General features: G+C 37.6%; 2 long non-coding RNA genes across 2 annotated transcripts; both read right to left on the bottom strand.

Moving 5' to 3' along the window:
• Nucleotides 1–605: 605 nt before the first annotated feature.
• On the bottom strand, nt 606–1,179 carry LOC123689389. Its single transcript, XR_006750370.1, has 2 exons — nt 1,119–1,179; nt 606–999 (listed from the first exon to the last, which is right to left on the bottom strand). It is a non-coding gene; the product is annotated as an uncharacterized LOC123689389 (long non-coding RNA).
• A 4,346-nt stretch (nt 1,180–5,525) lies between these two features.
• On the bottom strand, nt 5,526–6,993 carry LOC123689385. The gene is made up of 2 exons (XR_006750367.1): nt 6,496–6,993; nt 5,526–6,094 (listed from the first exon to the last, which is right to left on the bottom strand). It is a non-coding gene; the product is annotated as an uncharacterized LOC123689385 (long non-coding RNA).
• Nucleotides 6,994–13,824: the final 6,831 nt, after the last annotated feature.

Raw genomic sequence — 13,824 nt, 5'->3', positions numbered from 1 at the left:
TGGCGTTCCAGTGGCGGCGCCTCCTACAACCCTCTGTGTTGCCACTTTTTTTGTTTAGTTTGGATTGATGGATATTCTTAGATATTACATTAAAGGTAAATAAAAAACTCAATAACAAAAAATTATTTTTTATAGTAATTATGGTCTGTTAGAGGCATTATTCCTTCCATGAATTCTTCAGAGTCATCTGTGTCAGAAGAATCTGAGTCGCTGCTATTCAAATCAATTAAAAATGGTTCCATTACTGTTTCAAGGCGGTTGTCTGTCATACGATAATTATTTTCAACATTTATAACGTGATTACAGTGTTTCTGCCATTCTTCAGCAGTTATTTTGGAAAATGCACTATAGATTCTCTGTTCCATGTTTTCAGAGAGGCCAGTAACATTTGTGTCTGCAAATATTCTTTTGAACGAACTCCAAATGAATTCTATTGCATTAAAGTCACAATGATAAGGCGGAAGTCTTACAGCCTTATGACCATGTTTCTTTAATATTTCATCAATTAAGTAGACATTCTCCTGATTGATTGTTTTTATAATTTCATACAATTCTGCTTTTTTCATGGTTTCCAAGTATGAAAGATTGTTTTTTTTTATGAAATCTTGCATCTCTTGTTTCTTACTGTTCATTGTCACGCGTTTATTTATTTTAATACAGTGATATGACGCATTGTCCATCACTATTAATGAATTGGGCTCTAAGTTTGGGATAAGCTTTTCTTGTAGCCATTTACTGAAGTTATCTCCATTCATCTCGTCGTGATAATTCCATCCAAATCAGAAACAGTTAATTTTCTTTTTCTACTTTTACCTGGAGTGACTAGTTTTATCGTCTTAGCCTCGGAAGTAGTGTTCTCTGGTGTGGAATTGTCATCACAAGCTGTGGATGTGGAAGGTCCTTGAGCTGCTTGATTAGGGACTTCAGTTCTCGCTGTAAAATTACTTTCCATGATTTTTCCCTCTGAAACTATACGGTTCACGGTTCTTTCAGAAACACCTTAAATAAAACAAAAAATATTTTAAGTTATCCATCAATCACATTTACTTTCAAAAGCAATTATTATTTTTCCCTAAATTTGGGGATATAAATATCACTTTTAACTGGCAATACTTTACCTGTCAAAGCCGCTGTTCGAGCATTCACTTGTTGAAATGGAATAATCGGCCCATTGTTACGTTTCTCCTCTTCACAAAAACGTTTTACAGCTAGAATAATTTCTCTAGCTGCACTCCGCACTACTTTTGGCATGTTTCGTAATGATTTTTACACTTTAAAACACAAATTATTAGCACCGACACACGTGAGGCTACCAAGCTGTTAGAACTGTCAACACAACTGTCAAAATTAGTACCTTTTTCTGCCACACGCCAACTTACACATGACAACCTATATGTCTGTCATGTACAGTGTGGTCAACTTAAGCGATTTATCGCCATTTAGGATACTCGGGACTAGAATTATTAGCCATGAAAAAATCTGATGGCGACTGGTCGCCTATTAGGATACTTCAGGGACATGACATGAATCGCTTATGAACTTCATTTAACTATCGATGAAATAGCTCCTCCCAATGATACTGTAAATTAATGGGCACGGGTGTTGAACATGAAGAACGCTGGAGGTAATTTCATGTTTTAAGACTTAGCTGAATTTTCCTTACCTTTAAGTAATGTCGTCGCAACCAATTTTTTGCTTGATGCGGACGGTGAAGACAAAAATACTAAACAGAATGCAGACCCATGCAGATCGCTACCCTTTGATAGCAGATAAAACAGAATCTTTTTAAAGTCATATATTATGTATAAAGTTAAAATAAAATATACGCTGCAATTTTATTTTTATAAGTCGGCTCCTTTTTAGGCTACGGATTCTGAAATTCGGCTATATTAGGCTGCTTTTCCCCTTAAAAAATGGCGATATCAGTCCATGTGTTGTTGGCAACACTGGTCATGTGTCAGAGCTTAAAATAAATGTTTTATTTATGGCGCTTCTAAACGGGCCATGTTTTGCTGCAATTGATGGCTGCAACACATGGCCCGGCAACATTGCAAACAATGTCAGCCACACTATGCAATGTTGCAGTAATGTCCCGGCCATATAGCCAAACATGTTTTGTGTAGCCACTTATGGCCGATATGGCCCCGATGGGTTGCCGAACGATCGCTAGGCTATCGAATTCAACTGCAATATTGCACAGCCAGTTCTATTGTTGTTTCAGTCACTCTCTTTGTTATGGCATAGTGTATCCTTTTCTACGCGACATGAAGTTTGCTATGAGTGAAGTGTGCCTGTTGCTATATTCTGTGTTTTGCGATCAGCTGCATTTTGACAACTACGTAAAAATGGTTACTGGTCTAACAAGACAATTACTGATTTTATTGAAGAAATACATTTGCACCCCGAGTTGTGGGATATAAAAACCGGCTCATACAAAGATAGAAATTCTAAAAAAGATGCATGGAATGAAATCGCTGAAAAGTTTGGCATAACAAGTAACGAGGCTTACAAAAAATTCAGAAGCCTAAGAACTTACGCAAATAATGAGGAGAAAAAGAAGAAAAGTGGTAGTGCTGGCGGTAAAACAGTAAAGTGGTTTGCTTAAGATGCGATATCGTTTCTCTTTATTCAAAATACCACGAAAATAGGATTAACTAGTGAAAATGAAAACTTCTAACGTAAGTATCTTTAATAAAGTATTTTAGTCATTATAAATGTACATATCTCTGTATTACGTATGTATCATATCGATTGATAAATTGAACTTCTTCCCTCGAAATCATTTGCAACTTGTTTCCATTCTGTTACTCCTGACGGCATCTGAAAGGCTTAAAGATATACTAAAAATTTTATGCATTCACAGGCGACTGAAACTACATACTGACATCAGTGCTGACCCACGTGAAGTCGTAGAATCAGAAACAACCGACACTTTGGAAGCCGTCGATACTACTCCAAAACCACGTACTAAAAGGCTCAAAATATTATACGCGATGCTGGCGAAAATAAAAACGAATATGCTGCTACTAGATACCTATTATTATTAAATTTAAAAAGTACATTATAGTTACTACCTATGCGTAACATATTTAATAAACCTATGTTAACTTACCTTGATGTATTATTTTAATCCTTCTATAATAGCTGTACACACCTCTTGTATAAAAGTTGAAATCTAACACTCTACTTGAAATCTAACATCTAACACGGAACAGGTACATAAAACTTTTAAATGAATCTCCTGTTGCCAAAAACCGTAGAGTTATCGCAAATCTCGTGATGGCGATGAAACAGGTATTGCTGTTCTCATGTTTGTATCATTTCTTTTTATTTTTGGTCCAATTTTGTTTAAGAGAAAGTCAAAGTCGCCTTTTGAAATTCTAGCCAAGTTCTTGAATAATTTATTATCAAGGCTTATTACTGCTAGACTCAAATTGTCTACAGTTTCACGCCTATTTAAATAAGGTCGAATCCTCAATCTCTTCTTTTTCTGTTCTTTTAAAATTAATATAAGCTGCTGCGACAAGTGTGATTTCATCAGCCATTGTTGCCGGTATGTGTGGCCCGTTTAGGAGTCTGCATCATGGGCCATACTATTGCTGACATATTGCAACACATGGCCCGGCCATAGATTGCTCGGCCATCATCTGCATTAAAACATTTTTGTGATGGCCGGACAATTAATTGCCAATAGTGCAGCCATCAATTGCAGCAAAACATGGCCCGTTTAGAAGCGCCATAATCAAAATAAGCGTAATAATGAAAAAAACGCGGGAAGCTTCGAATTTGGCGGGCGCGATTTTTGCTTGAATTTTCTGTAAAATAATATTTTTAAAAATTTAGTGATCAGAATAGTTAAATATTGTATATATTTATAATTTGTATTATTATTTATATTTTTCTTCTTCTTTCTTCGAGTTTTGGTAAGCTTTTTTGAGTTTTATGAACGAGCCTCCGGACCCGGGGGGCACGGCGCCCCCCGCGGTTGCATTTATCACCATTTCCAATGAATCCGGTATGGATTCAGACTGTTCTTTGGCCTCTAAAAGGAAGCTGAAGCGCAGTCACAGGCAAAATTTACATAAAATTTGCAAACATTGCAATAAAAGGAAACGCAAAAGTACTACAGAACACTCTAAACCCTCAGACAGTCATTCTTGTCAATGCACAGATGAATTTGCTGAGACCACTGTGACACCACCAACTAACAATTTGCCTCCACCTAGTCCTCCCACAAATAAGACAACAATGCCTCTTTCCACCGGTATATCTTCTAAACCCACCACACAAATTGGTAGGGCTAGTTACGATGCCAATGACCACGGCCCGTTTGTGGTACATGTGCAGAAAGTACAATCTGCTGATGATGATAGCACAGTTTTACACCCAGTTGTATTCGGGAAATTTTTAAAAAAATTTCTGTTTTAAAAATATTGTAGATGGTAGTTTAAAACGTATTGGCAGAAATAAAATGACATTAACTTTTAGTAAATATACAGACGCAAACAGCTTTATAAATTCAAACTGCTTACCAACTAACAACATGAAAGCTTTTATCCCTACTTTCAATATTACAAGGATGGGTTTGGTTAGGGGAGTACCAACGGAATGGTCTCCTGAAGATATTATGGAAAACACTAACATACCCATTGGGTGTGGGGAAATTATAAAAATCAGGCGACTTAATTATAAAATCATGGTCAATAACTCACCTACGTGGAAACCTTCACAAACAGTTGTTTTTACATTTGATGGACAAGTTTTGCCTAAACGGATATTTATGTGTTATAATTCTATGCCGGTTAAATTGTATGTGTATCCCACAATTCAGTGCTTTAATTGTTGCCGCTTTGGGCACACCAAGGTCCAATGCAGGTCAAAGCCCAGGTGTTACAAGTGTGGTCAAGGCCACACTGGAGATACTTGTAATGTAGAGGAAGACCATGGTTCTTGCTGCTTATGCTCTGGGCTGCACTTTGCTTCAAGCAAAAAATGCCCAGAATATGTGAGACAAACAGATATAAAAGTAACAATGGCAGAGAATAGCTTATCTTATATTGAAGCGTCAAAATTACATCCCCCAATTTCGAAATCATTTGCTGATGTTGTATCCTCTCTCCCAAGTAAATCTCTTCCTGGTGGAAATACAGTATTGCCTGGTTCACCACCTCCACGTACAATATCTTATAAAAAAACAGTCTTCACTAAACCCAGAACACCTCCTCAACACAGTAAAGGTTTCGATCATGTAGCACATGAGTCTCTTGTAAGAGACTACAATATGCCAGAGCCTTCTAATGGATGTGCATTACCATCATCGCCTAAGGCAAATTCACAACAGACAATAATAGAGTTAATTACTACATTAATTAAATTACTTTCTCAACCTAATTTATCTATACCGTCCCACGCTGCTAATTTAATTAATTCCTACACTGATAATAATAATGGCCAACATGGACAGGTTAGTTCAATGGAACTGCCGCAGTATTATAAACAAAAAGCATGAAATTATACACATTATAAATAATTTTAATCCTTTTATTTTTTCTTTATCTGAAACCTGGCTAAAGCCAGATCAGGTATTCAAAATACCTGGTTATTCTTGCTTAAGAGAAGACAGGGCTGATGGGTATGGTGGTGTATGCCTGCTCATCAGAAACTCAAGCATCTTTTCTTCCTTCCCTCTTCCTTCACATAGTAACAGCTTTTCTATCATTACAGCTATTGTTGATGGTATCTGTTTTGTCTCTATATATGTCCCTCACCCCTCCTTACAAATATTCAATGAAATTAAAAACTTAATTTCAGTTCTCCCTCAGCCTTTCATGATTCTGGGTGATTTCAACTCTCATCATACATCGTGGGGTAGTTCAGTATCTAATAGGTACGGGTATGAATTATTGGATATCTTAGACATGTATAACCTGTGCATTTTAAATACGGGTTCTCCTACTCGCCTTACAAAGCCTGGTGAAGTAATTAGTGCCATTGACCTGTCCATCTGTACTCCCAATTTAGCATCTTCTCTCTCTTGGTCTACTTTGTGTTCATCTTACAATAGTGATCATTATCCCATAATCATTTCATTTCCCTGTAAAAAAAATAGTAATATGTTTATTAAAAAGTCTCGCCTTAAACACAAAATCATAGACTCGAAATGGAGTCAATACAGTTTATTAGTAGAAGAGAAACTGAATAATTGCTCAGAAGATAATGTCACAAATAGTAATTATTTACAAGATGTTTTGTTAGAATCGGCTGATAGTGTTTTTCCTAGGAAAAAGCCGAGTAGTAATAAGTTGTCATCTCCACCATGGTGGGATGAAGAATGTACCACAGCTATTAAAAAACGCAAGGCAGCTGAGCTTAATTATCGCAATGATATGACTATGGAAAAATACGAGGTCTTAATGAATGTAATGAAAGAGGTTAAAAAACTATTTAAAAAAAAGAAATCTGAGGGTTGGAGGAAATATTGTAGCTCTTTATCACCTGGAATAAATTCTTCTGTCATTTGGCGAAATATCAAAAGATTCAGGTCAGCTATCAATCCTTCTAACCCGTCGTTGCTTCCTATAGAATTAGCTGATCAATTCCTTGATCGCTTGGCTCCTCCTTCTGCTCCAGATCTCATCCACTCTTCTACACAAAATAACTCTGATGTTGTCCCTTCCTCACTAAATCTACCTTTTACGTTATTAGAATTAAAAGGTGTATTAAATTACGTTAAAGACAGTGCTCCTGGGGAAGATGGGATCCCATATTCCTTTTTGTCTCACCTTGGCGAAAATGGATTAAATTACTTTTTAAATTTAATAAATAAAGTTCTATTGACAAATGACATACCGCCATCTTGGCGAAGTCAAATAGTGCTGCCATTTTTAAAACCGTCTAAGATTCGATCTGATATTAAATCATACCGTCCTATAGTCTTGTCATCGGTGATAACAAAAGTTGTTGAACATTTAATTAAAAATCGGCTTGAATGGTATATAGAAAGATAATGAGTTTGGTCCGTCGTTGCGGGTTTAAGTGTTAACACGTGTTTCGGATTTAATTATTTAGTTTTTTCTATTTTTATCGTAGTTTAAGCTGACTTATCTAATTGGTGGTGGTTAATTAATAACATCAACTAATAACGTAAGTTATTTTTATTTATTTTTTAATTTTTCCCTTTAACTTGTTATATTTTTAGTAGTCCTTAATGGAGAAACATCCTCCAGACCCTCCGGATCCTCCGGATAGGGTCTCTTCTCCGGTTGAGTTAATGGATTCATCCCCCTCAATGTTTTCCCATCCCGGTGTCAAACGCAGACTCGACACTGACAAAGAAGTTTTAATGGAACCCTCTAAAAAACCATTGATTGAAGGCCGGTCATCTGCTGATGATGTCAACCCTGGGTTTTATACCCATCCATCATTAACTGACTCACCCAAGACTTACCTTGTCAATGACAAGGGTCCTTTTATAGTACATGTTTCTTGCCCTGAAGCTGACCCATCCGCTGGTACATCAATCCGCCCAATTAAGTTTGGTCACTTCTTGGTCAAAAACAAAGTAGCCAACATTGTTCGAGATGGTGTTAAGAAAGTGGGTCGTAACAGAATATCTGTTGAGTTTAAGTCGGGTTTAGATGCCAATAATTTTATATCTAGTCCCATAGTACCTTCCAGCAATTATTCTGTTACTATTCCCAATTATAATGTTTCCCGTATGGGCCTTGTGAGAGGTGTCCCAGCTGATTGGTCGATGCAAGAATTTGTTGAGACTGTTGAAATTCCCGAAGGTTTTGGTATAGTCCTCAAGGCCAGACGCCTAAATCGCAAGACAATCTCCGATGGTCAAATTACATGGACTCCAACACAAACCGTTGTTTTGACGTTTCAAGGACAAAATCTTCCGGAGAGAATATTCTCCTGTCATAATTCCCTCCCCGTAGATACTTACCAACTTCCGACAATCCAGTGTCTTAACTGTTGCAGATTTGGCCATGTTAAGTCACAATGCCGGTCGAAACCTAGATGTTTTCGTTGTACTCTAGCCCATTCTGGCGATGAATGTAATATCCCGGAAACAAAATCATTATGTTTATTTTGTACTGCCCCACACTTTGCAACCAACAAAGCATGCCCTGAGCATAATAGACAAAGAAATATTAAACACTGTATGTCGCAGGAAAATATATCCTATCTGGAAGCATCAGCTCGCTTTAGACCTAGCAGTGGCAAATCTTTTGCAGATTCTGCAAAAGCTACCCCGTCCTCTTCATTCAGTTTATCCCAGCCCATTATTATACCTTCCCAAGTATCCCCCCAGACTACATCATACAGGAAAACTATATTTCTCCCTTCTCGCTCTAGGCCAACATCAGGTAAATCTTATGATAAAGCGGCCCATGAGGCCATTACTTCCAATTTACCCTCATGTTTACCAAATGGTTGTGCCATAAGCCCCTCTTCCCTTATCAACAATGAAGTTTCCCCTAATGAAAATCTTCTTGACTGCTTATGGTCATTGATTTGTAACATGCTATCTAAGTATGATGATATCCCCGTACCGTCCCACGTTGCCCAAAAAATCAACTTGCTCCACTCATTTGTTACCAAAAATGGCGAATCTGGTGATTCAGTGGAATTGTAAGAGTATTCGTAATAAAAAATCCGAATTAGCCTTTCTGATCAACAAATTCTCTCCATCTATTCTAGCCATATCGGAGACTTGGTTATTGCCGGATTCCCGCTTTAGGGTTTCTGGGTATCGTTGTCTCCGAGATGACAGGGATGATGGCTATGCTGGCTGTGCCTTTTTGGTCAGTCGATCTCTCACCTTCCACTCATTATCCCTTCCTCATAGTGATGGTATTAATGCTGTGGCTATGAGGGCTTTTAATATCTCATTTATTTCTGTTTATATTCCCCATCCCCATTTTGACCTCATTTCTGATTTACGTTCTATTATCCTTTCGGTTCCTCCTCCTGTTGTCATGTTGGGTGATTTCAATGCCCACCATGTTGCTTGGGGTTGTCATTCCTCAGATTCTTTTGGGTCCCTTCTACTCGATTTACTTGATGATATAAACATAAGTGTCTTGAATAATGGGTGTCCTACGAGAAGGTGTCTTCCATCTCAGAATCCCGCTAGCGCAGTGGATTTATCACTTTGTTCTCCTGATCTCTTCCCTTTTCTATCCTGGCGGGTTTTTGAGAGCACATGTGGAAGTGACCATTTCCCTATTTTCATTGATCTCCCATCCAATTTAAGGAGTGTTATTCGCCATTCTCCTCTCTTAAAATTTAATCTGAACCAGGCCAATTGGTCAGACTTTTCATCCACTATGGACTCAAAAATAGCTGCGCTCCCCGCAGTTTCTGCTGAAAACTGTCTATCTTCATACAATGATTTTATCAATTCCCTTAACTCATCTGCCTGTTTACATATTCCTCTTAAACCTTCAACACATAGAAAAATTTCCCCTCCTTGGTGGGATTCCGAATGCACAGAGATGATTCAAAAAAGAAAAGCATCAGAAAGGTCATACAGTCTCTGCATGACCTTGGAAAACTTTTTAATTTATCAACAAGCCTCTGCAGCTGCTCGTAGACTTTTTAATAAAAAAAAACGTCTTGGGTGGCATAAGTTTTGTGAGAGCATGTCTCCTGGTACCCCTTCGTCTGTGGTTTGGAGGCAGATCAGAAGATTCCGATGTTCGCTCAATTCCTACGATGTCCCTTTCAATGATCCTTCCAGCTGGATTACCTCCTTTGCCGACAAATTGGCTCCTTCTTCAGTCCCTTTTTATGATTGTCTTCCTTTTAAGTATAATTCTTTTATCCCCTCTTCAAACAGTCTGGATTGTCAATTTTCCTTGGAAGAACTCAACAAATCATTAAATGGTCTTTCTGACTCTTCCCCTGGAGTAGATGGAATCCCCTACTCATTCCTCATAAATTCTTCGTTAGGCACGAAAAGATACTATCTTGATTTAGTCAACATATTTTTCGATCTTGGAATTATTCCTGACTCATGGAATCGACAAATCGTCATTCCACTGCTTAAACCTGGCAAGGACCCATCAGATTTCTCTTCATACAGACCTATTGCTTTGTCTTCCACCCTCTTAAAAATTATGGAATATATGATTAAAAATCGTTTAGAATGGTTTTGTGAAAATAACAATATCCTCGCAAAATCCCAGTTCGGTTTCAGGAAGGGCTTGAGTACGACGGATAGTCTAAGTGTCATAACCACCGATATTCGGATTGCTTTTAAAAAGAAACAGTTCCTTGTGGGTGTTTTCTTGGATATCGCATCTGCGTATGACCACGTGCTGGTTCCAGTGCTCAGGCAAAAAATGCTTCAGCTGAGTATCCCTGAGAAGTTAGTACGTTTTATTTGCAATTCTATTTCGTGTCGTTGTGTTATTATAAGATCCCAAAATACCGAGCTGTCTCCTAGATCTATATGGAGGGGCTTACCTCAAGGTTCTGTGTTGAGTCCACTCCTGTATAATATTTACACCTATGATCTGGAGCTTGTAGTGAATTCCTTCTGTCAGATCCTTCAATACGCGGACGATGTAGCCTTATACCTTTCATCAAATTCAATTGAAGAAGCATCATCACGCATAAATTCGGCTCTGGATTACTTGGGTGATTGGTTAGATGATCATGGTCTTTCCATTTCTGTGTCCAAATGTACGGCAGTCACGTTTACTAGAAAATACAGGGTTCCTCAATGTAACATTTCATTTAAAGGGTCCCCGGTGTCTTGCTCTAAGCATGTAAAATTTTTAGGCCTTATTTTAGACTCAAAATTAAACGGTGTTCCCCATTTCAACCATGTCATTAAAAAAAGTGAGAAGGGTGTTAACGTTCTTCGTTCGTTATCTGGTGTGAGATGGGGAGCACATCCCTACTCGCAAAAGCTTTTATACAATGCTGTAGTACGAAGTCATTTTGATTATGGCACCTTCCTTTTAGATCCTGGCAACAAGCAAGCCCTTGACAAAATTTCCAAAATTCAATCAAAATCTTTACGCATCATCCTTGGTGCTATGAAATCCTCACCCATCAATGCTCTCCAAATAGAATGTGCTGACCCCCCCCTGTATCTGCGTAGACAATTTTTAAGTGACCGATTCTTCATCAAAGTCCTTCAATATTCTTCACACTCCATCTTGTCCAAATTACGTCGCTTATCTTCTCTTACGATGCCATCTAGTACAGGTAATGTTCCATGCCTATTACTCAGTTTTAAGAAACTATCTCGTCTTCCTAATCCCGTTGAAAGTTTCCCTAGTAATCCCTTGTTTTTAAATAGTTACGAATCCCTCATTTTTGATCCTAAAATAATTTTAAACTTTGGAATTGATATAAAATCCCCCCAAGCTTCCATTTCTTTTCTAGAAAAAATTTCTAAAGACTGGCAGGGATGGTTGCCGATGTATACTGATGCCTCCAAGTTTCCCAGTAATGAGTGCATCGGTGCGGCTGTATGGGTCCCTTCATACAAAACAGTTTTGAGCTATAAACTTCCTCCTTTGACCTCCGTATTTTCAGGTGAAGCTTTTGCAATTCTGGAGGCTGTTTTGTACGCTGAGTCCCATAACCTGAATAAAGTTACAATTTTTTCCGATTCTCGCAGCTGCTTACAGGCAATTCTTTCTAATCCATTTAGATCTAAAAAAAAACATATTACAATTTTAAAAATAAGAGAAGCTTTGTTTAGGTGTAGTAAAAAAGATATTCAAATTGTACTTATATGGATACCTAGTCATTGTGGTATAGCGGGTAATGAAACTGCTGACTCTTGTGCAAAAGGTGCTATTTTCTGCGGGTCTTGTCAGCACCCTAACATCTCAGCCCACGACCTAACAGCTCTTGCATACTCCCACCTTCTAAAATCCTGGACTATTGATTGGCAATCTTCTAAAGAAAAAACCGGCAAGCACTATGCCAATATTCAATATTCAATCCCTTCTTCGCCGTGGTTTTTTAAACATAAGTTTTTAAGCAAAAAGGTCACATCTTTAATCTGCCGTCTTCGTATAGGGCACGCTTGTACTCCCGTTCACTTAGCCAAAATTAAAATTAAAGACAGTTCTCTCTGTGAGTGTGGTATGGACGAAGGCTCGACAGATCATATATTTTTTAACTGTTCTCTAATTAATGACTCGTTATATGACCACCTACCTCCAAACTTCCCTCGTCCATGTAACCTTAACTCCCTTCTTTCCCTCCCATCCAGTCCTATCGTCAAAATGTTAGGGAAATTTATTTCTGCTAATAAATTAAACTTATAGGATTCTCCCCTCCATAACTTGTAGTATTATGTTAACCTCTTGTATATATTAGTATATATCTATGATTGAAGTAAGCTTTGTGTGTGTTGTCTTTTTTCTGTGAAGTCATTTTTGTTTTGGGTAACTCTGCTTAGATTTAATTCAATCCATCAAATCTATCCTCACCGTGATAATGCTTAGAACGTGACATTGGCGGAATTGTGATTGACACAGAAGTCGCCATTAAAAATAAAATGAATGAATGAATGGTATATAGAAAATAATAAATATCTGTCACCAACTCAGTTTGGATTTCGAAAAGGTAAAAGTGTGTGTGACAATTTAGGCATATTAGTCACGGACATTCGTAATGCTTTCTCAAATAAAAAGTCAGTAGTCGCAGCTTTCTTGGATATTAATTCGGCTTATGATAATGTTTTGTTACATATTCTAAAAAGCAAATTAGATAAATTAAAGGTTCCTTATTTTTTAAATAATTTCATTGTAAATCTTCTATCAGAGAGGAAAATTATTTTAGATGTTGGCGGCCCTTACATGCCTAGTAGGCTGGTATGGAAGGGCTTGCCACAAGGGTCTGTGCTGAGTCCTTTATTGTACAATATTTATACATATGACCTAGAAAACTCTATCGGAGATTCAGTTAGTATATTACAATATGCCGATGACTTGGTTATTTATGCCTCTGATAAGTCTGTAAGTAATGCTGAACAACGTGTCTCGTCCTCTTTATCTTTCCTAAAATCTTGGATGGATGCAAATGGCCTAGATCTGTCTCCCTCAAAAAGTACCGTCGTACTTTTCACTAAATCCAGAACTCCTCCCTCACCAACTATAAGATATGATTGCGATAATATATTACCCGTCAATAATCAAGTAAAGTTCTTAGGAGTTATACTTGATTCTAAACTAACAGGTCAACCACACTGCGAATTTGTGGTTGGTAAATGTGAGCGACACTTGAATATGCTGAGATGTCTCAGTGGAGTTTGGTGGGGTGCTCACCCGGCCACATTGAGGTTGGTATATAATGCTGTCATTAGAAGCGTTCTTGATTTTGGGACCTTTTTCTTAGATCCAGGTAATGTAGCAGGCTTTAGAAAACTAGATCTCATACAGTCTAGGGCTTTGAGGATTGTTTCTGGTGCTATGAAATCGAGTCCGGTTAATGCTCTGCAAATAGAATGTTGTGACCCTCCATTAAACTTAAGGCGTCAATATCTGTCAGATAGATTCATTTTTAGAACTGTCCAGTTCCATAATCATCCCCTCATTTCCAAACTGGAATCTCTTTCTCAAAAATTACCCTCTTCACATAAACCTTTACCTTGTCTATTAAAAAGCTTTCTGAAATTTAAACAATTACAAGCCCCAACTCATTCCTTTTATATACTTCCCATATTTAGCTCTTCTTATGATTCTCTACTTCTTTCTCCTGAGATATGCTTTTCTATTGGCATTGAAAAATCTGATTTTAATGCCAATGCAAACTTTAATTCCAATGTCAATATGAAATGGCCTA

This window comes from Pieris rapae, chromosome 8, assembly GCF_905147795.1.
Source record: "Pieris rapae chromosome 8, ilPieRapa1.1, whole genome shotgun sequence".
Classification (NCBI taxonomy): Eukaryota; Metazoa; Arthropoda; class Insecta; order Lepidoptera; family Pieridae; genus Pieris; species Pieris rapae.
The sequence above is the reverse complement of the archived record's forward strand: the minus strand, read 5'-3'. Positions and strand labels throughout refer to the sequence as shown.